Source organism: Pelophylax lessonae, assembly GCF_965119305.1.
Source record: "Pelophylax lessonae genome assembly, chromosome: 7".
Classification (NCBI taxonomy): domain Eukaryota; kingdom Metazoa; phylum Chordata; class Amphibia; order Anura; family Ranidae; genus Pelophylax; species Pelophylax lessonae.
The window spans coordinates 107,091,948-107,115,359 of record NC_138774.1 but is presented as its reverse complement, the minus strand read 5'-3'; positions in this window follow the sequence as shown (position 1 = coordinate 107,115,359).

Sequence of the window (23,412 nt, the reverse complement as noted above, 5' to 3'; positions counted from 1 at the left end):
AGTGCAGGATCAACAGATCACTGTCCCTTCTGATACACAGTACACAAAACCACAGAGTTAGCAGAGTCAGGCCTGATCTCTGCTGGTGCTAGCAGTTACATTTTTTTGTAGCAGTTCTAACAGTCCTTGACAACTTTTTTACCTGTGAGTCACACTAGGTACCTATACATTTATTGCCCACTAGTGAGGAGATACACTAGTGAAGAGGCCTACACAATGCTGAGCATGAGAGATGAGAGCAATAGGGGAGACTCACTGTCATAATCAGACTCAGTATTCAAACCTGTAGAGAGCAGCAGCACCCTGACAGATAGTTCTGACAACAGAGTAGCAGTCCCTGCTAAGGTCAGCATACCCGACCCTGTTCCCAGGTTGCTGAAGTGCAACAACCGCATAGTTCTCGTATGCAGCAGAGTGTCGGTACTAGTGCCGCTCAACCTTCTGATGAACTGGCAAGCACCAGTGGCCTAGTACATCCTGGTCATAGACAATCCAGCACTGCACTAACACTTTGTGATGTGGCGTGTCTCATAAGTGCAGTTCAAGCTGGTGCAAGTAGTGCCCCGCAGCCACCAAGAATTCAAAGACAGGCCCGTAGAGCCCATAGCGTCCTTCCTGTTATGCTTGTAAATCCTGATTGGGAGCCCACCACTTCTGCAGCGTCCATACTCCCCTATTCACTGGTCAAGCCGGAATTCAGGTGGAAACAGTCGATTTTACTCCCCTTGGTTTTAATTTCAATAAATTTTTATTGAGAAAAATGGTAATACAATACATTAATAGCATGAGATTCCAACATAGAAAAACAACACTACTGAACCACATAACAACTGACATCAGGTTCGCAATGTGTAGCGTGGGCAAATGGTCAAACAATTTATAAACCTATAGCCAAGTAGAACAGGCTAAGAATGAGTGAAAAATTCCACACACTGAAGAACTATAGCGAGTCACAAGGACAAAAATATTGTGTATATAAAAATCAAAATAAAGAACATGGCTCTGACAGATTGATCAGTTTTAGGCACAAGCAATAAAAGAAAAAGTACAGAGTATACCTCTGGCCCGTGAGGATGCCAAGAACCCGGTGGTCGCGCCTAGTCCCCAGCACCTGACAAAGGTTGCAAAACATTGGGGGTCCAGGTTGAAATACGACTTAAACAATAGGGAGGGGCCCTTCCAGAGTGAAGGGGCCCTGTGTTCCTTTCCTGGGGCCAAAAGGAAGAACGGGAGGGGAAGAAAGGTTGTAAGAAAAAGAAAAAAGGGCCATGCGTTTGGCAGCGCAAAAGGACACGGAGGGTTGCCTCCAGGCTTTGGCCACAGTGAGTTTGGCACCTAGAAGTATGAAAAATATCAAAGAGAGGGAGTGTTTGGGGGTGCCCGGGTGTTTTTCATGAAGAAATGCTGATTGAGGGGTTTGAGGTAAAGGTGTACCTGTGACCGTGCGAATGAGATGAAAAATTTTGTTCTAGAAGCTCCTAATCCTGGGGCAAGACCACCATGTGTGCATAAAGGATCCTAAGTGTTCACATCCCCTGAAGCAAAGCGGAGATGTCTGTGGGTACATGAAATGAAGACGAGTGGGAACTAAGAACCAGCGAGTGAGAATTTTAACATTGGCTTCAATTAGTGTAACATTAATGATACCCTTAAAGGACCTATGGAAGATATACGGTGCCACACGTCTGCTGGAAGATCAACATCTAGGTCCCGTTCCCATTGGAGGGCAAATGTAGGTTTGTTCAGGGAGGATAGCAGGGCTGAGTATATAATAGAGATGCCCCCCTCTGACTCAAACGGAGTAGCAGATGGGAGTAAGTGTTTGTTAGACCATAATTTCTTAAGGAAGTGGTTAATTCGCAGGAAGCGGAATTTTTCGGAAGCTGGCATTTTGAGTTTGTTAGTGCAGTAGGCCAGAGACAGCGGTCCCGATGGGGTAAGGAAGTGACCGATGCGTTAAAGACCTTTGTCTGTCCACCACTTAAATGCTGTAATATCCTGACCAGGTATAAAAAGAGGATGGTGAAATAAGTGAGACAGTGGCGCCATTGGGGAGATTAAGGAGTCCAGTTTGAATAGTTGGGTACACAGTTTAATAGTATGTGAAAGGGTGGGAGCCATAATAATGGGCTTAAGTGCCGTAGAGCAGCAAGCAATGAAATCTAGTGTATGAAGCGGTACAGCCTGTCTTTCTATGTGCATCCAATCGGGCTTGTGGCCTGTAGAAAAAAACATGGAGAATTGCGCAAGCTGTGCTGCACGGTAGTCGTTCCATAAATGTGGCAAGGCCAGCCCCCCTTGGGAGCGTAGCCTAAATAGAGTCGATCTGTGGCACCGATACCCCTTCTTACCCCAGACAAATTGGATAATTTTCGGTTTCAGTTTGAGCAGGTGGCTTTTAGGTATTGGCAGTGGTAGGGAGCGGAAAAAGTATAACAGACAGGGTAAAAGGGTTATTTTAACAGAATTTATCCTGCCTAACCATGATAGATTATGTAGGTTCCACGTCGAGAGTTTGGATTTCAGTTTTTGGTACATAGAGGGGGTAATTAGCTTGGTATAGGGTGGAGATAGTGGAGGTTAGATAAATTCCCAAATAGGGGATACAGTCCATACGCCAGGCGAACGGGAAATGAGGCTTAAGGACATCGAAGGTCAAGTTTGGCACCGAGATATTGAGAGCTACCGATTTTGAAAAATTGACCGACAAGCCGGAGGCTCGGGAGAAATCGGTAAGGAGCTTGCAGACATTGGGGACAGTAATAATGGGGGAAGTGAGGAACAACAAAACGTCATCCACAAAGAGACCACATTTGGGTTCTGAGAAACCACAATGTACTCCCCGGATGTCCGGGTGTTGATGGATGGCTATCGCAAGGGTTTCGATGGCAATAGCAAAAATGAGGTGTGAAAGCGGGCATCCCTGTCGGGTGCCCCTTTTGATGCAAAAAGACTCAGAATAGTACCCTAACATGCAAATTTGGGCAGTGGGATTGGAGTAAAGGGCTCGCAGGGTGTTCAGAAAATGGGGACCAAAGTCCCACCTTTCAAGGGTGTCAAATAAATAAGTCCAGGAAATTGAATCGAATGCTTTATGTAAGTCAATGGAAAGTAGAAACCCTTCTTGGGGGGGCCCCGTCCCATCTGGATTGTAATAAGGAAATAATATCTATTGCTCTCATGATTTGGTCAGGGCCTTGCCTCCCCGGGATGCAACTCAATTGGTCCTTATGGACATAAGCTCCTATAAAAGCGAGAAAGTTTATTGGAGAGGACCTTAGTTAAAATCTTTAGATCGACATTGATCAGGGAGATTGGTCTGAAATTATTTACCTCACTGTGATCTTTTCCCTGTTTAGGGATGACCGTAACAATGGCTGAATTAGAGGTGCGATCAATAGAATTCCCATCCTGTAAGGAGTTAAAAAATGTTGCCAAGTAGGGAGCAAGCAGAGGGGTGAAATATATAATACCCAGCGGAGAATCCATCTGGGCCGGGATTAATGACACCTAAGTTTTCAGTTTCCGAGATTGGGGATTCTAGTTGTGTGCGATGTTCCTTGCTAAGCTGAGGAAGGGGAGTTTGACACAGGAAATCAGTGGTCACCTCGGAAAGTAGGGAGTTATAATTGTCATATAACTTGGAATAGAACTCATGGAACGTTTGCAGAATAGTCTGCGGATTCTGAGAGAGAGTCCCCTTAGAGGATCTAATTTTGGGAAGGGAGTAATTTCGTGTTTTCAGAGACAGTTTAGTGGTCAGTGTTGGGGTAGTTACTCAAAAAATGTAATTAGTTACTAGTTACTTCTGTAAATTGTAATGAGATTACTTTACTAGTTACTGCATTTGAAAAGTAACTTCACTACTTATAACTTTACCTTCCTCTTTCTTAATTGACTGTGTAGAAGAAGATACATGACACTCTTTCTGCATAGAGTTTATTGTATAAACACAGGCTTTGGGAAACAGGAGAACAAAACCTGAAAAAACAGAATAAAACATAAAGTGCAACAAAAAGTCATAAACTTCATCCCTCTCTATTCTTCGAAATAACGATTGCATCGCACGGCTTGGGTAACGCAGGAAAGCGCATTCCTATAGCCTAGTAAAGTAGTGTAGTTACTTCCTATAGCCTAGTAAAGTAGTGTAGTTACCAATATTAGTATTGTAACTAGTTACATTACTTAGTTACCAAAAAAAGTAATGTAGTTACTGTAATCAGTTACTTTGGGCCTAATTCATAGTACGGCGAATTGGCGTTTCGGCGGGATTTTGCGAACCGGCGATTATTTAAGTCTGAAATTGGCATTCAAAGAACGGCGGGCGGAAAATAGCGCCTAGTGTGAGATTCATTAAGATGCAATATGGTCAGAGCGCGACTTAAAACCACGCCAGCTAAAAGCTCGACTAAAGTTTAGCCAAATTTTCCCCTGTACCCCCAAAAATCCCAAATCACTGTGGAAGGTGTGGAAGTCAATTTGGAAATGACTTGCGTTTAAAAAATGTCAAAAACTGACTTAGAAAGAGAGATATCTGCGAAAGTGTAGAAAGGTTAAACAGCTCCTCCAGCCTCGAGCTGCGAACGCGCGAATGTGCGCATGCGCAACGCCAAATAGGCTCAAAAAATTTCGCCAGCGCGATTTTGGGTCAAATTTTTTTTGAATACCGCTTGGAAATCCGCTGTCTCGCCCATAGAAAATGGCAAAAACCGGCGGAATTGGAAAAACATGCACACTTCCAACAAGGGATCCCTTAGTAAACACCATCACATTCCATACACCTTTCCTGCTAACTCAGAAATCATAGCAGTCAAATCTACAGTGTTTATATAGAACCTCCACATTATCGGAAAAAACCCACAAAATATTACATTGGGGAATTGGTCGTCAGATATAAAAAAAATAGATGTAAAACATATTTCAAAGAAAGATTATTAGCATTTCACACATATCAAGGAAATGTCACAATTTTGACAATATTTTATGTGTTTCCAAAGAATTTTTTTAGAAATATATTGCAAATACTACATTTTCTTCCATATGGGTATGGCCAAGTGTTACCATTTTAATACACATTTAACTGAAGGTATATATATATATATATATATATCTCATACTTGGCTAATTATCAAAGTATGCCCAACAAACAAATAGAGCTTTAGCTCACGATATTGCTACATATTGACTGGCATCTTTTGTATTTTGTTCATGTCTTTAGATTAAAAGTTTGCTGATACACATGCCTTTTTCAAACATGAACAAAATTATTGATGTCAACATTTGGAGAATTGGAGATATCCAAGTGTTGCCCATACAGAGGGCTCCTTCCGGATTCGAACTTACAAACCTACAGCAGGAAGGCAGACTCCCTAATCATTGTGCTATTTCTCAGTGAGCGTTGGGTGTTTTCCTCATGCCGGCAAAATGCTCACATGGGAACAGGGGCCATTGAACTGAATAGGATTGGATTTTTTGCCTGTTTTGGGAGTTGATCCTTGAGCTGGACAAATCCCCCTCAAACGCCCCCAAACGGGCTACGTTCACATGTAGGTGTTTGTGGTCTGTTTTTGGGGCTTTTTTAGGTGATTTCATATAACAATGCCTGCCCAAAAAATGCATGTCAAAACGCCTGTGAAAACGCCAGCCAAAACGCACATAAGAACGCCTGATATAATTGCCACGCCAAATTTAGGGATGTTCATGAGTGATGAGTCAGATTGTTGGCTTACATATCTGTTCAATCGTCACAATCTCACTTCCCAAATCCCAAAAGGTGTGTTTCAATTGTTTCCCTAAATATATATTTCTCTCTCTCTCTCGCTCTCTCATGTAATTGTATATATATGTATGTATTCCTGTATCTAAACATTCTAAATAATGACTAGCAAACTTGAAGAGAGAATTTTATCAATTCACATATACTATACACACCTACATACATACATACATGGATTTGGGCAGTTTAGGTCTCTCTCCTCCTCCTCATTTCTATTTCCCTTGTTTTGGCAACTGAGCATGCTCCAAAACACACAGGACACACACAGTTAATTTTTGGACTGGGCGTTACCATTCTGGGTGTGTGTTTGCTTGGATTATATATAGCTCACTCAGACATCAGGAAAGATTTGACCTACGAAGAGGTCCAAAATATTTGTGTGTCACATGCTTTATGGTTCACATTTGTGGCCCTTTGTTATTTATGGAGGTGAGATTTGGCTGTGTTGTGTGTTGACTCTCTGTAAGTATTTATTGCTGTTAACATAATTCTGTCAATCTGCACATGCATCTGTTGATTATGGGCTCTTTGTCGATGTATATGGTCTAAATGTTGTACAAAGGTTGTTTTTGTTTGAAAAATAGAAATCTGTGGCTTCAATGGGATACTGTGGAGACTGTGCCAAAAATATGTCATGTGAAATGTTTGAGCTGTGTATTTGTGTATTAAACAGCATGTTTACAATCTTTTTTACAAATGTCTTCATGTGTCTAAATAAAGTTTTCTGGTGTCCACAAATGTATGTATTTGTATTTCTTTTTCTAAGTTAAATATGCTTAATGGTTGTGTATGGTGACTATTCGCGAATTCGCGAATATACAAACCCACATTCTCACATTTATACATGAAACCGGAAACGAAACTTTTGGTGCGTGCACACGTTTCCGGAAATTGTCCCGGCCCTTATTGCAATCATGGCTCCTGCGCTCTACACGTCCGAAATTGTGGCATTTGTGTGTAAGGTAAGGAGGGGGTGTGAATGTGCGGGATGGGGGATGGGGGATGGTGGGTGGGTCGCTTATCTAGCGGGTGTGCAAGAAACTTTTGGTCTGCTGATCTGCGCATGCACTTTCTGCCTATTAGACGTTATCTAGAAGCTTCCTGTTATAGAAACTTCCTAGATGTGAACCTGTTCCCTATATATATATATATATATATATATATATATATATATATATATATATATATATATATATATATATATATATATATATATATATATATATGTGTGTATGTATGTATGTATGTGTGTGTATATATATATATATATATATATATATATATACACACACAAAATATATATTATAGAAAATATATATATTTGAGACAATATATATACTATGTATATATTATCTACAATATATACATTATAGAATGTTATATACCATATATTAGTGTATATAATAGGGAACAGGTTCACATCTCTGATCTTTCTATATAGATATAGATAGGCATACCCTGCTTTAAGTACACTCACTTTATATACAATCGTGAGTAAGGACACAGCTTGTTCAGCTTGCCATGACACTGCTCACAAACCATAAGTGACAGGGATAACAAACTTAGGGAGCAACGAGAGGGTACCCAGGACTACACCATATCCATTTTGTGGCTGGGCAGCTTGCCTAGGTAATCTATCATAGTCCTGGATCCCCTTAACATGCTCCCACATGGTTTCGGAGTAAGGCTATGTCAATGTGGCCAAAATTTACAATGGAGCTGGTGTATTTTCATGCATTGAGAAAAGAAAAAAGGGATTGCTTCACTTTAAGTACATTTTCAGTTTACATACATGCCCTGGTCCCATTGTGTACTTAAAGTGGGCTATGCCTGTATATAGATAGATTTGATTAGTTTCAACGTTTACACAAAATGAAACACAATTATCTGTGACAGATTGCTCTGACGCTTTGGAATCTGTCTAGATAAAGACAAATGTATTGACCCTTTTCATATATGCAAGATTAGAAACATTATTATATTCCCTAAATGCATAATGCCAAAAATTATTGCCTTACATACATCCATACACACTGCAAGCTCGGCCCCGTTTGTCTTGTCTGACACTCTTACCATCATAAGCTGGATCTGCACACAGCAGCTAATTGGTTCACCTGAGATGGAATCAGTGATCCCAAAAATCTGGAATGGTCATGTCTTCAAAGGATTGCCTTGAACAAATCACCTCTAAAAGAAACACATGAGTGTATAATCACTTTTCTTAATGGATCACATTCCCAACACACCCATCTCACACTGCCATATGATAATGAATGGGGGTGTCCATTGCAAGTTAAATACACCCCCAGATCACATTGCTTTGTTAATTTACAGATCTAACTGGAATTTGATGGCACTGCTGTGAACCACTATGCCATCAAATTCTGCTGGGGACCTTTAAAAAGGATTATTTGTGATTGTGTGGATAATTATGCCACCTTAAATTCGCATCTCCCACATACCATGTGCAACTCTTGCAGGAATTGCGAATCAAGGATAATTCAGCACAGCATAATGAACAGACACATTGAGGAGTGTAGGAGCACACCGTCAGATTCCCCAATCACACTATGGGGTTTTAACTCCTCCATAATTTTGCCACTTTGGAAACCAAGTGCTTACTTTATGTATACTTTTTAGACGGAACTCCAATTTCTAATAGGGTGATATCATTGCATGAGATTTCCCCTCACTTCCTGTCTTAGTGTCACCAAGACAGGAAGTGAGGGGAATATCACTGTGGGGAAATAGCTTGCAATTGTTGCCTTATAATGTCCATAGTATATATAAAAGGAAAGAATTGCTGGCTATATCCCCACGGGAGATTCCCTCATTTCCTGTCGTGGTGACACCAAGACAGGAAGTGAGGGGAAATCTCATGCAATGATATAACACTGTTACATGTTCTAGTTATGTAGCAAACTTAAGAATATACAAAGCAAACCTCTTTTTTTTTCCATTTTGGCAAAATCATGGATTAATTACAAAACTATCTTTGTTTGTCCCGTGGCTTGCAGGAAAAACATTTTGCCTTGATTCCACCATCAACACAGACAGGGGAAACCCTCCTGCGGAGCCATTGTGTTCACCCGGTGCTGCCCCTGCCAGGAAAACACAGTGATTATTGCTAGTGGCTACAAGAGATGCTAGCGATAAGTGTGTGTAAAATCTGACAGACTGGTTGTACGTTGTCCTCCAGGTGATCGAGCAATCCACTTGGGTACCTTCAGCCTGGCCATACATAGTTTAAATCTGCATCTCAAATGAAGCAATCCCATTTACATATAACACTCCATAAAGGAGAATTGAGGGGCTTATCAGGTCTGCGTCAAAAATTAACAGCCACACCCAATCAGACAGCTCATGTTAAAAGGGACCTGAAAAGCAATCTGCATGGCTTGCTTTTCCAAGCATTGGCTAGTTTAGTGAGCCTGGACTAATAACAGTCACTGTAATGCTACCCATACTGCTGTCCTTTTAACATGGTGACAAAAGTTGATACCTATGCTACATGTGTGTAAAGTTACTTTCACCCTGCTAAATGGACAGCAATAAGGTTGTAAATACAGTGACTGCCTGTCCCCCCCTGATGGCGGCCCTGGGTGTGTCATGAAAGGCCAATTGAGAAAATGGCTATATCATGTAGAGGAAATCACCAGTGTGGGGCAACCTATGTCATGGAGGTAGATTTGGACATCGATGTATATGTATCACCAGAAATGGAATTCTTTGTTCTACAATATCTCAAAGACGACCTAGCATGTTATTTGAAGAATGTACTATTTTGGACATACTTGGACTCAAACATACACTGCTCTTTCCACAGCTCCTCCTCCTCTGGGGGTATGATAAGGTGAACATGCATCTTCACCAAAAGCACAAGATGATGTGTCGTGTCCGGATGAGGCTGCAGCGGAGATTTCAGTTCCAGGCTGATATGGTGGATCTGCAGCGGGCCTGGAGTGATGCCAAAAGGCGCTCACCCAGGCTCCTGCTAAAGGGTGTGGAGCAAATCTCCGGTAAGTAAAAATATACATTACATGTGACCAGATAGGTTACAATTTTTTGGGTAGGTGGACATGTGTTTAGCTATGCAACAACACTAATACCAACACCCCCCCCCCTCCCTCTCGCTCCTACCTTTCCTACCTCCATCAAGTGTCTCTTCACAACCTTTAATACTACTATGTACATTCATATTTTTTATGTTTCTTTTTTTTCTTCTGCTTCTAGCCAAAGCGGACGGCCGGCACCCTCTTGTGCTTTTGGTGAAGAAGGGGAGGAGGAGGACGGCCACACTCCAATATGCCTTCAGAGACAGCGAGCCATTTGAGCAGCTGAAAATTGTGGATCGTAAGTAGAAAATAAAAATGGTAGAAATTTCAAATCTCTAATCACATTTTACAGAGCCCCCTTTACATCGGAGTCTCCAGACTTACTACACTGTAAGAGGGAAGTGTGAAGACTCTGATGTAAGGAGAGTTCTGGGAACCATTATTTGAGGGGGGAAGCTGGGGACTCTGGTGTAAAAGGGAACTCTGTGGTCCCCAAAGCTCCCCCATACATCTGAGCTTACAGAGACCCTCTTACACTTCCCTTCCTCAGTCCACCACAGTCAAGGGCACAAGTCCCACTGCAGAAGGCTACCTGCTTGGACTTGTAATGCTCTCTGTAGGGGAATGAGGAACTACTGCCTGCTATGCTAAGACTTGTAGTGCCCTCTGTTAGGGACTAAGGATTCCTCAGTCCTCAACATTCTAGGGCACTATAAGTCTCAGCATAGTGGGCTGTCATACCTCAGTCCCTCACAGCTCGGGTCAAAAACAACACAGTTAAACATCTAAAGGACAACTCCAAACAAAAAACTACCAATAATGGACAGAGTCCATATGCTCTATAATGTCAAAGACCCGCTACCACTCACCTTCCACCTCCGGTGCTGTCATTGTGTAGGGCAAAGGGCTCCATCTACACCATGTTTGGCTTTCAGGTCAGATAGGCAGGACTTGCTCAGCTCCACTCTCTTCCCTGGCAATTGACTCTGGCGTCATTGTGGATCTTTCCTCCTCTAGAAAACACCCAGGGGCCCTCTCCTTGTCCCCCAGCCACCCAGGGCCTTCTTCTCCTCCTCCTCCACCAACCATTTTCAGACTCTTCCAAATTCCCTGGGGCTACTCAATCCCTTTGCATAGTGGACACCACAAATCTATGACCAGCCTGCAAAATATCAAGTCTGGGCCTGGTTACCTGTATGTTCCGGGTCCAGGGCGGAGCTCTCCTCCCAGAGCAACAACTGATGATAGCAGAGTGAGTTGACTGGCCAGTCACTTCCTACTGGTGCAGGTACACACCTACCGATTCCTCCACATCTTAGGATAACATGATCAGACGGCCAATCCCCAGTCAGAGAAGGAGGAGTAAGTGTCAGCGGACAACAGACACCTGGCAGACGCAGTGAAGGGACTGCAGCAAATTTTATATCCCAGGATTGAAAGCAATCTTTTACTTGGGAGATTTCCCTGACTGCGCCCTTCGAAATGTTGGTGCTCCGCCACTGGCCGCAAGGCCCCTGTAGGTGCGAGGCCTTAGGCGCCCGCTTAATTTGCATGGTGCCCTCCTGTTTTAAAACATGGTCAATGCATCTCATTGGTGTAAGTGCACTTCTATGTTCTGAATTGTAGGGGCATTGAGTATGGTGCTAGCATGATGAGAGGTTACTGCCTATTTGTGTCCATAAATAATATATAATGTTTTTCTTTTATTTTAGAAACCAGTGATCAGGATGTGGAGGCTCAGCCTTCTCAGGCCCACTGTAAGTAATGTGGATGTGCTGGTGTGTTGTGTATTAGGTCTAACTTGGAGGAATGATTGTTTGTTTTGTTTTCTTTTGTGGTTGATGTCGCTTCAGCAACAGAGGAGCCTCAGGCAGGGCCAAGTAGCCAGGATCTGGGGCAGGAGGACATTGGTGCCCAAGAAGAGGCCCATTTGACACCCAGTGATGAGGACCTGGGCTCTCCTCAAATGGGAAGTAAGTATTCTACATGTGTTTGTGTGTTCAATGTGTCCTGGGAAATATAAGGGCTGTAATATATATATTTTGCCATTGGGGTTATGTAGCAGCTGACATTGAGGATGTTTGTTGTGGAGGACTGGGGAAGAGGGGCCGCTGCTTACCCAGTCCAATGTAACTACTACCTTCAATGTTTCCCAACTACTTTCTGTGTGCCTTTATCAAATAGCTTTGGTTCAAGGATTGTATTTGTGTCTTTGTGTTTCTAGGAGATACGACGCCATCCCCCCATGAAGGGACACCATCCCCCCATGTAGGGTCTCCCCCATCCTCCACCACTCCAGGCTCCCCTGAACTAGTCTGTAAGTACCTAAAATTAGATTCTCACATGAATTGTGTGTGCTAGGATGATGTGTATCTAGGATAATCTAAGTTGGAGTCAAAGCAAGTGTAGTTTTGCTATATGTGACAGGAAGGTTGGTCATGAAACACTCTTGCTTAACCTTCATGTTTGAAAGGTGGTTTTGGGGAGCATTACAGGACATGTTATCTTTTGTAAGTTATCTCAAGCCACCCTATTCTAAATTGGTGTTAGTTTCTCTACATTGGAAATGGTGTGCTTTGTACTTGTAAATTTTTTGGGGACATTGTAATTTAATCATGTCCTGATTTAGTCAACACTGAAAATGTGTGTTTATCAATCTTTCATAAATACTCTTCCTCGGTAATGTACCACATTCCAGCTCTCAATTTGTGTTCTTTTTGTGCAGTTTCTCCAGAGCCAGCAACGCCATCCACTTCGGGGGCCCAAAAAAAAACTGATGATGGTAAGTGGTGTGCTTTTCCAGTAATGTGTCTACTTAGTAAGTGGAGAAATGGTAACTGTATGTCCCCGCTCAGGCTTCAAGTTGTTCTAAAGGCAGCAGGTTCTTTATGTGAATGCATTCTATGCATTAGTATTCCAAGTGATAGGTGTGCATATTCCCCCTAAGACTTACTGGGACCATTTTCTTACTGTCCAAAACTTTGCACAAATACTTGTCTGGAACAGACTCCCCCTCCTCCTTAACTGAGGTGACAGCATGCCAATATTGCCTCCTGATGCTGTCACTCCTAATCATTGAGACCATCGGAAGGGAGGGGCGCAAGGCTGGCTCACAGCCTAGTGCCTGAACAGGCACAGGGTGCTTGGCTTCATCTCATGTGCCTCCATAACAAGCTGCCTGCTGTGGGGTCAACCAACAGGAGGGAGGTGCCTAGAGGTGTGTACAGGGGCCATGTAAAAAGGAGGATTGTTATTTCTCTCGTCCCCAAAAACCTAGAGAGTGTAAGTCTAACCTGATTAGTTTTCCGCAGCCCTCCAAAAATGATATGTTTCCAACACTTAGAACAGGCAGGGCTGAGGCACCAAAAACATCAGAAAAACACAATCAGCACAAAAGCAGGGAGTACGTATCCTTAACGCTACAAGCTTCACCCAGAAGAATGACACTTGCACTGTACAAATCTGCATCACCACCATATCAATGTCTAAATAAAACGTTCAGGGAAATGTGGAGGGGTAATGAGTGGGTGTTAGAGCGTTTTCATGACTGTGTAACCTACAGTTAGCGTGATTCGATTTTTAGATAAATTTTTTCTTCTCTCTTAACACAGCTGGGATGGCGGAAAATAAAACGGTGGAGCAGACACATGTACTCCGGCCACAACTGGCCCTCCGAATTCCAAAGGGTAAGTCTCTACTATGTGTCAGGTTCAATCTATAGACAGTAAGAGGGAGAGAGAACGCTACACAAACTCCAATGGTGATAGAGATAAATGTGTGCACATGTATCGTGTTGACCAATTGAACCCAAAACACCTTACATTCTTCTAAATGATTGCTTGTGTTGACATGAAGAAAAGCCTTTTACTTAGCTTTGGTGGAACTGCTACTAACATTCCAAGCCATCTTATGTAACCTTTTGAACAATTTGCTGTGAAAGTTTGAGTTTAAGGTTTACACCAGCAATTTAGCATATTTGCTTCAGAGTGTTGATAAAAGCCAACCAATAGACTCCTAAGCATATTTGTTGAGGCACATTAATTACAATCGTTGTTTGGATCATTTTGCATAAAACTAATTGTCATGTCTTTTTCTACCCAGGACACACCCACCTCACCTATGAGGTCCTTTTGGAATATGTTACGTGGTGCATAGAACGAATTTTAGTTTTGGAACACACTTATGGGGCGGATCCAGACCCTCAGGAGCCATTTGTGAGGAATGTGTCACCCTTAAAAAGATTGTAGTTTTTATTTTTTAATTTGTTTTGTTAATTTTCCAATGTTTTTTAAATGTCACATTTCTACATTCTAAAAAAAAAAGATACCAAAAAAAGAAAAAAATTAAAAACCCTTTTTTTTGGGACCCAAAAAAAACAAAAAAAAACAAAAAAAGCCTTGTTTTTGGCAACCAAAAAAAATATAAAAAAGTTAAAAAAACCCTTTTTTGGGACCCAAAAAAACAAAAAAAAACAAAAAAAGCCTTGTTTTTGGCAACCAAAAAAAATATAAAAAGTTAAAAAAAACCTTTTTTTGGGACCCAAAAAAACAAAAAAAAAAAAACAAAAAAAGCCTTGTTTTTGGCAACCAAAAAAAATATAAAAAGTTTAAAAAACCCCTTTTTTTGGGACCCAAAAAAACAAAAAAAAAAACAAAAAAAGCCTTGTTTTTGGCAACCCAAAAAAATATAAAAATTTAAAAAAAACCCTTTTTTTGGGACCCAAAAAAACAAAAAAAAACAAAAAAAGCCTTGTTTTTGGCAACCAAAAAAAAAAAATGTTTACAAAAAAGCCTTGTTGTTTTTGGTAACAAACTAAACCAAAAATGTTTTCAAAAAAGCCTTGTTGTTTTTGGTAACAAACTAAACCAAAAATGTTTACAAAAAAGCCTTGTTTTTGGCAACGGAAAAAAACAAAAATGTTTACAAAAAAGCCTTGTTGTTTTTGGTAACAAACTAAACCAAAAATGTTTACAAAAAAGCCTTGTTGTTTTTGGTAACAAACTAAACCAAAAATGTTTTCAAAAAAGCCTTGTTGTTTTTGGTAACAAACTAAACCAAAAATGTTTACAAAAAAGCCTTGTTGTTTTTGGTAACAAACTAAACCAAAAATGTTTTCAAAAAAGCCTTGTTGTTTTTGGTAACAAACTAAACCAAAAATGTTTACAAAAAAGACTTGTTTTTGGCAACGGAAAAAACCAAAAATGTTTACAAAAAAGACTTGTTGTTTTTGGTAACAAACTAAACCAAAAATGTTTACAAAAAAGCCTTGTTGTTTTTGGTAACAAACTAAACCAAAAATGTTTACAAAAAAGACTTGTTTTAGTGAAAACCTCAAAAAAAATTTTGGAACACAAAATATGTTTATCTAAATAAAATTAAAGTATGTTGCTCTTTGCAACACAAATGTTACATTGGCAATTTAGTTCATTCTATTATATATTGTAATATATTTTTTGTACGCTACAGTTGGTAGACACCCACATGTGTTATTAAAAAATTTATTTTATTACCCAAGTTTTCTTTTTGGTGTACACATCGAATGTCTTTTGTGTTGTATTTGTTTAGTCGAGTGGTGTGGTCTGTAATTGTTAGTATGTTGGCTTTGGTTTATGTTAGCCTTGAGACTTGTTTTGAAGCTACATTTGAAGGGAGACCTTTTCTTGGGTCGTTATGTGAACATTGAGTTATCTAAATTTACATGAAATCATATGTTTGGAGATCGAGAAGCACGTGTGTATAAATGCCTACATTAACCAGGGCCATTACTTGGCCACCAACACTCCTAAAAAACCAAAGAGCAAACACAAACTAATCATTTTGCATAAAATTTTATTTCATCCCCAAAAAAAGCACTATAATAAATCATATTGTGCCACCCTCAAATTAAAAAAAAAAATGGCCCAACAAATTGGCCAATGTAACAATCATTAACAAAACTAAACCAAATTAAACAAAAAAACAAAAAATTAAGTTGGTGGTGGTGCCTGAAGCAGTGTGGTGAGCACTGTTAAGGTTCCTGCCATCAAATGGTGGGCCAATAGTTCCATCTGGTCTGGGGTTAGCTGTAGAGTTGTGGTCAAGTGGCCCATTAGGATCATATCTTGTGTCTGAGGCTGCTGATGATGCAGGGTGTTGAACCTTGGAAATGTCCCAGACAGAAGATGTTGTGCCAATAGTCTCATCTGCTCTGGGGTCAGCCTAAGAATTTGGGCAACGTGTGCCATTAACATGAGATGGGATCGTTGCTGCTCCAAGGCTATTTGATGCTGCTGGTGGTGCAAGGGTTGTGAAGATGTGTGGGGAGTGGTGGTTGATTGGTTGTTGTGGTCCACGGTGTGGGGGCAAACGACATGTCGCATTGGTGACAAAAAAGAAGAACGGCCTGGGGAGGAGTGAAGTGATAAAGGTGTGGAGGGAATGTAGTCAGGTGGAAGGGGTACTGTGGAACCAGTGCGCATTGAGGTTGTGCAGGAGGATTGCTCATTGAGGGGTGTGGGAGTCCGAACGGAGTGTGAAGTGCTAGGAGTGGCTACAGGAGGAATTGTCCCATCCCCAGCTGCCTGACAAGTGGCCAACACTGGCATTACCCTCCCACTACCACAACCTGCAGTGGCAGGTGAGTGAGATGTTTGGGAGGGCTCTGCCAATGGGGCATCTTCAGATCCAAACAGGCATTGGCGTGTGGCCAGCACCTGAGTGTCAACACTTTGCCGATCCCGTTGATGCTGGTCTGCTAAACTTACCAAGCTGTTACGCATATCCTGTTGAACCTGTAACATATCCTGGTGAACCTGTACCATTGTTGCTACAGATTCCTGTATGAGCCCGAGCAGACGTACTGCCTCAGTAGATTGCTGAGTACGCCTCCTTAACTCATTTTGGACCTGATACTCATCAAGCAGCCTCTCGGCTACATCCAGCATAGATGGACGAAGTTGGGTAGGTGACAATCCCTCTGCATCTAAGGCTACCTGAAAGCAGAAGAAATAGACCAAATCATTATCAAACATCATGACGAAATATTTCAGATTAGTTTGACAACTTAACACCCCAAGCAGAACGTTGAAAAGTTTGATGTGCTTCTAATGAGTACTTGTTCATTGTAAGATTATCCAAGCTAGCAACACTTCTGATAATGGGTACATATTATATTGGTAGGACTAATATGACAAAGGCAAAAAAGATTCAACATGAAGGTGTTCCCAATTAACCCTGGTGTGGTAGGTTGTTTATGCTTTTGGTAAATCTGTTACTACACCAATGACTTTATACATCTACGTATGTTGTCTAAAATCTTGCCATCAATCGGCTAGAGGACAACCCAACCAAACGATACCCATGAATTTGGACCTGGAAAATCAAAGACAGGCCGGACTTTAAAGATCCTGGATGTTTTTGGAACATTAGTGGCACACCAAATTATAACATAATTCCCTGATGTTCAAGATAGAACTCTTGTTGTGCTGGTGCATCGTCAGAATGTCATAGCACTAATTTAACACACACAATGTAAGCCACATCTAGTCCAAAATCAATGCTACAATTGAAATGTTACATGTGCACCTTGTTCCCTTATATCACATACCACAGCACTGGATGCAGAATCGTCGCCAGCTCCTGATCCAACTCCAGCTGCAACGTCAAGAGGGGCCTGATGTTCTTTTAAAAACAAAAAAAAAAAAAACATGTTTAGTACATAACCTTAGTCAGTAATGATTATGGCCAGATTGCCCTCCTAGCTTCATGAATGAAGCATTGAGGCCAAACATTCAAAAGTGCTTTCCTGGGCTCATAGGACACTTGCTAAACCCTCCCAAAGGTTAAGAAGGCTTGGTCTGCCTACTAATGACGGCACCCATTAATGCTGTCAACTGTGTTTTGCAGGGTAAACATCTAAAAGGCAACACTCTTTCATAAGAAAAAACATGTGTGTTAATGGGGTTAATAAGATTCCAAAAAACATTATTTGGCTAGACATACCAACACCTTCCTCCAGGCCTAGCTGCACTGGGTGTGTTCCCTGCTGCGGATCTTCTGTAAAGGACATAGCAATATGAGCTATCTTGGAAAAAAAAAAACATCTACATTGTTTGGCACAGTATGATATTGGACCTACCAGGAGGAGGGTCAGCACTGATGTCAACACCTGTGAGTCCGTCTGGTTCGCCAAGCTGCATGGGCTGTGGAGGGGCTGAGATCCGTGCTACAGATGAACAAATTGCAGGTTGGGGAAAACAAAAAAAGGACAATTGGAAGGGCAAGTATCACATTCTATTAATGTCACACATAGGATAGTAGTTAATCTTTTCCAAACAACTCACACAATTGACATCCAAGATAATATCCTACCTCGGTGCAAAGCATCCGAATCTAAGTCCTCTCTGGTAAAGATGGTATCAGGTCCTATGATGTTCAAGAAAGGTAATTGATAATCCCAGAGAGAACTTCGTGCACGTTCATCCAGCCGACCTTGTCGGTCATAAAGACCCTCCGCAGCCCATGCAATTAGCTTCTTCCGAACGGACCCACAGATGTCGTTGACCTTCTTCCGCACACTGTCACGGTGGCGAGGTGCTTCACCCAGTGCATTTACAGCATCCCGGATTTCATCCCACAATCTGTTCTTCTCTGTTACTGAGTAAGACGCGGCCCTGGTCCCATGTATCGCCTGATATCTGGCCATATAGGCGTGGACCAGGGCACAGCACTGATTGTGGGTGAAACGGGGAAGCCGGGATAATGTGGACAAGCTGACTCTGGTGGACAGACCCGCTCCAGGACTACTGTCAGAAGAGCCAGCTTGTCCACTTGGTGTGTTACCACCTCCCCCGGCTTCCTCCTCCGGGATGGGGATGGTGGACTCCCTCATGGATACAGCTGGAGCCTCCCTCACACCAGAGCCAGACGATCTGCCCACCCTGCCCCCCCTGCCCCCCCTGCCCCCCCTGGCCACCCTGCCCCTTCTCATCCTTCCAGTGGGTGGGGCCATGGGAGCACGAGGTGGGCAGAGAATCTGGCTGTCCAGCAGCAGCAAAGAGCCCCAAACTCCTAAATCTGAAATGACAAAAGAGAAAACAGAAAAAACAGGATTTGCAGATTGCTCTTCATATACAGTATAATTAGTGAACAGTTACAGAACACACTTACCTAATGGCACAAACAGACTTGGTGGTGGTGGTGGTGGTGGTAGTAGTGGGCAAAGAGCAGAAGAGGCTGCAAAGAAATGGAAAAAAAAAACACATAAGAAAACGCATATGGGTACAAATCACACGAGGCCCTCCAAACACTTACCTAATGGCACAAACACGGTGGTGGTGGTGGCAAAAAAAGCAGAAGAGGTTGCAAAGAAATGTAAAACAAAAAATAAGAAAACGCATATGGGTACAAATCACACGAGGCCCTCCAAACACTTACCTAATGGCACAAACACGGTGGTGGTGGTGGTGGCAAAGAGCAGAAGAGGCTGCAAAGAAATAGAAAAAAAAAACACATAAGAAAACGCATATGGGTACAAATCACACGAGGCCCTCCAAACACTTACCTAATGGCACAAACACGGTGGTGGTGGTGGTGGCAAAAAAAGCAGAAGAGGTTGCAAAGAAATGTAAAAAAATAAATAAGAAAACGCATATGGGTACAAATCACACGAGGCCCTCCAAACACTTACCTAATGGCACAAGCACGGTGGTGGTGGTGGTGGTGGTGGCGGCAAAAAAAACAGAAGAAGCTGCAAAGAAATAGAAAAAAAAAAAAACACATAAGAAAACGCATATGGGTACAAATCACACGAGGCCCTCCAAACACTTACCTAATGGCACAAACACGGTGGTGGTGGCAAAAAAAACAGAAGAGGCTGCAAAGAAATAGAAAAAAAAAAAACACATAAGAAAACGCATATGGGTACAAATCACACGAGGCCCTCCAAACACTTACCTAATGGCACAAACACGGTGGTGGTGGTGGTGGTAAAAAAAACAGAAGAGGCTGCAAAGAAATAGAAAAAAAAAACACATAAGAAAACGCATATGGGTACAAATCACACGAGGCCCTCCAAACACTTACCTAATGGCACAAACACGGTGGTGGTGGCAAAAAAAGCAGAAGAGGTTGCAAAGAAATGTAAAAAAAAAAAATAAGAAAACGCATATGGGTACAAATCACACGAGGCCCTCCAAACACTTACCTAATGGCACAAACACGGTGGTGGTGGTGGTAAAAAAAACAGAAGAGGCTGCAAAGAAATAGAAAAAAAAAAACACATAAGAAAACGCATATGGGTACAAATCACACGAGGCCCTCCAAACACTTACCTAATGGCACAAACACGGTGGTGGTGGTGGTGGTGGCAAAGAGCAGAAGAGGCTGCAAAGAAATAGAAAAAAAAAACACATAAGAAAACACATATGGGTACAAATCACACGAGGCCCTCCAAACACTTACCTAATGGCACAAACACAGTGGTGGTGGTGGTGGTGGCAAAGAGCAGAAGAGGCTGCAAAGAAATGGAAAAAATACACATAAGAAAACGCATATGGGTACAAATCACACAAGGCCCTCCAAACACTTACCTAATGGCACAAACAGACTTGGTGGAGGGGGGGTGGTGTAATCCTTTATAGGCAAAAGGAGGCTGCAAACATTAAACATACATGAGAAATCGCATGACCTACATACGTGCACATAATAAATTACAGTTATCAGGAAAGCAAAAATGGTGTCTTTGGAAGCTGGGAAGGTAAGGGGGCAGGTTTAGATGCCAAATCTAGACTGCACACCTTTAACAAACATGAGAAAACACATGTCCAAACCACATGCACATGGGGCCAACTGCCAATGATTAAAAGACACTTGAGGGGTTCCCAAGCTATTGTGGGTTGGAGGGGATTCACCATAGACAACTTAAGCACACCCAAGATAAGTACAAATTCTCTCCTTCCTTTTTTTTGGGAGAGAGAGATACAATTGTCTTACCTCCAGATAATGTAGGTTGTGGGTCACAGGGTCTTGCTAGCACATAAGAAACATCGATCTATAACATCCAGCAGCCATATTGGCCATGTGCTCCTTTTATAGCTGGCTCACAGGTGTGATAATTAGCGGCCGTTTCTATATATATCTGCGCATTCGCGAATTTGCGCGTTCAAAATGGAGGACGATATCCCAGACGCATTAGATGGTGCAATGCTGGCATTTATCGGTGCCTTGTTTGAGGAGGCCCTAGCACAGGAGGCAGCAGAAGGTGGGGAAGCTGCAGCAGAAGGTGGGGAAGCTGCAGCAGCAGCAGCAGCACCTCCAGCAGCAGCACCTCCAGTCCGTGTGCCCTTACCTCGCCAGCCACGCATTTTTGCTCCAAGGATCTATTTGGACAAGCTGCGGGATTCTGATGTCAGGAGGAAGTTCCGGCTCGAGCGAGGAACTATTCTACACCTCTACCAGCTCATAGCAGAGAAAATTGACCCGGACACACAGCGCGGCCATGCGGTGCCCGGCATGGCCAGATTGCTGGCCACTTTGTATATTTTAGGGCGTGGCAGCTTCCAAGCCACTTCGGGAAGTATCATGGGCATTAGCCAGCCCACAGTTTCAAGGGTGTTCATGTTGGTCATTAATGCCATAGTCGATATAGTGCCCAATTTTATCCACTGGCCACAGAATGAAAATGAGTGGAATGAAGTCAAGTTGGGTTTCTACCTGCGGGCACACAAATGCCGCAAATCCTAGGGGCAATCGATGGCACCCACATAGCCATTAGGCCACCAAGGAGCCACGAAAGTGAGTACCGGAACCGCAAGCAGTACCACTCCGTGAACGTCCAATTAGTGTGTGACGCCAAACAGCGCATCATGAGTGTCAACACTGGTCACCCAGGGTCGTGCCATGATTCCAGTATGTTAAGAACCAGTACTCTGTACGAGGTGTTTGAAAGTGGACAAATGCCCCAAGGGTGGCTTATTGGTAAAGTATTTTGTCTTAACAACATAAACTGTAAGATTACATAGACATAGGAATAAGCTACATCGGTGTACACCCTGATTTAAGCAAAGCCTACCTAAAATGGATGTGTTAGGAGTTGTCAGGCTGTTCACACACAACCAGATCAGCAGCTTAGCAGCTCACAAAAGAAAGATTTGCAAAGTTGTCTTTGAGTCCAATGAAGGTGGTTAACCAATGTGTAAATGGTGTCCTCTAGCCACCCAAAGAAAACCTACAAATGATTCCAATGGTATTGCCATATCCCCAAAGTACTTTGCATAAGTGAGTCAATATTGGTTTCCTCACTCTAGTTGCAGATATATTCCAGAAGTAAGACCTAGGCTAATGTAATAGGAACAAAATAGGGGCCAAGTTGGAACTTGCAAGAGAAACCCACCACTTTGTGTGTCCTTTTTCCCATTTGTATTAGTGATTTAGGCAGTTAGACAGAGTTGAGATGTTTCATATGAGTTTTTGCAAACAGACGAGCAGGTTGTTTAGTAAAATGCCTAATTGTCTCCCATTTTGAGGAGTCATCTAAAGTCACATGATAGGAAGAACTAATGTATATTTTTCTTATTTTTCAGGGGATGCTGGTTACCCGCAGCTGACGTGGCTGATGGCTCCAATCAGGTACCCCCAGGGCCCAGCAGAGAGGAATTACAACAGGGCCTTGCGGAGAAGCCGGAGTATCATTGAGTTGACCATAGGTCTTCTCAAATCCCGGTTTCTCTGCTTGGCCCGGCCTGGGGGTGAACTCCTGTACTCTCCTACAAAGGCTTCCAAGATCATCCTGGCGTGCTGCGTGTTGCACAACATGTGCGTTGCCCGGGATGAATCTTGGGAGCTGACGGAGGAGAGGGAGCCAGAGGTCCGTCAGCCGGCGGCCCCCAGGCGGCGGAGCACCACTGCCGGTATGGCCACCCGGAATACCCTGGTTGCTAGCCACTTTACATGTAAGTACTGTAACCGGTCAAGATAGGGCATGTGTATTAATTAGCTAGTTAGCAGAGGTGCCACTCACAGGGAGACAGAGGGTGATTATCATCTGCCAATGACACTTGCCATTGTAGATAAAGTGTAGTCAACATTGGTAAAATTGTGTTACTTGAGCAAAAACATGCACCTCTAACCATAAACATGTTGGTATTGTGAATAGTGTAAAGTGCTGAGAAGAGCTGGCAGGTGTTTATTTGTGTCTATGCCACCTGTGTAGTTATTGATAACATGAACGGCTGCTTGGTATCTTATGGTGTTGTAATTTTCCAGAACATCAACATCTTGCAATCATGGCATGTACCATGGGAAGCCTGTGGTGATGGGCTGTCTGGCGTCACAGGTGTGTATTCAAATGTTTACATTAATGATTTCTGGTTTGTGTAAGTTGGCATAAAATGTGTTATTTCACTCGTGATGTCGAAATTAAATGAAGTTCAGAATGAAGCAAACAGGCATTAAGATGTGATTTTCATAATGAAATGTCTTATCCTTTGTTTTATTTTTCCAGGAGTGGTACTGCTTGCGGGTGTAGGTGGTAGAAACCCACCTTGATGGACTCCACTCATCTTCTTTTGTGGTCAGTGGATATTTGGTAAGGCACATGGCCAA